Source organism: Sceloporus occidentalis, unplaced genomic scaffold (assembly GCF_023333645.1).
Source record: "Sceloporus occidentalis isolate IW3139 unplaced genomic scaffold, rSceOcc1.0.p SCAF_157, whole genome shotgun sequence".
NCBI classification, from domain to species: Eukaryota; Metazoa; Chordata; class Lepidosauria; order Squamata; family Phrynosomatidae; genus Sceloporus; species Sceloporus occidentalis.
The window spans coordinates 202,156-202,808 of NW_028317137.1; positions in this window are offsets into that span (position 1 = coordinate 202,156).

The following is a 653-nucleotide window of genomic DNA, read 5'->3' on the forward strand; positions in this document are numbered from 1 at the left end:
CGACCCTCGGCTGATAATCCCTTTTATTTTCTACTCTTCTTTTCAAACGTATGGGTCTCCTACTGCAGGGATTTTATTTGAATGACTTCCTAGGATGGTGATTTGTGGGACTGTCTAACCTTCAGCGGTGGTGCTTTTTTTCATGCAATTGCGCATGTACTAATCAATCGCATATTAAGGGCCAGCCTTATGTATTAAGTCTTAAGACTTTTTTGTTTCCACAGCCACAAAAGAAATCCAACACTACAACTTTCTAAAGGTGCAGCTTCCAGTTCAATACAAGAGGCATGAAACCATTTTATTTTTAATCGTGGTTATAGCTTTTGTGTGTGTGCGCGTGTGTGTAAAATAGAGTAAGCACCTTTTTATAGAGATTTTATATGGTTTTGTGACTTTATGCTTTGAAAACAAACTCTTTTGCACAAGATACCAACCCTGGTGGCAGCTATAAATTGTTTACAGTTTTTTAAACCTTTTGTGAATTTCCGTAGTTGTAGACTTCCAATGCCAAATGCTTCTGGGTAAAAATAATCCTACTTTTTTGAGGACATCGGGGTTTCGATAAATTTTTTTTATTCTCCCCCCCCCCCCCCAGTATTTCATTATCAATAGGATTCATGAATCTATTTTTTTTTTTTTTTGGCAGTGTGAAA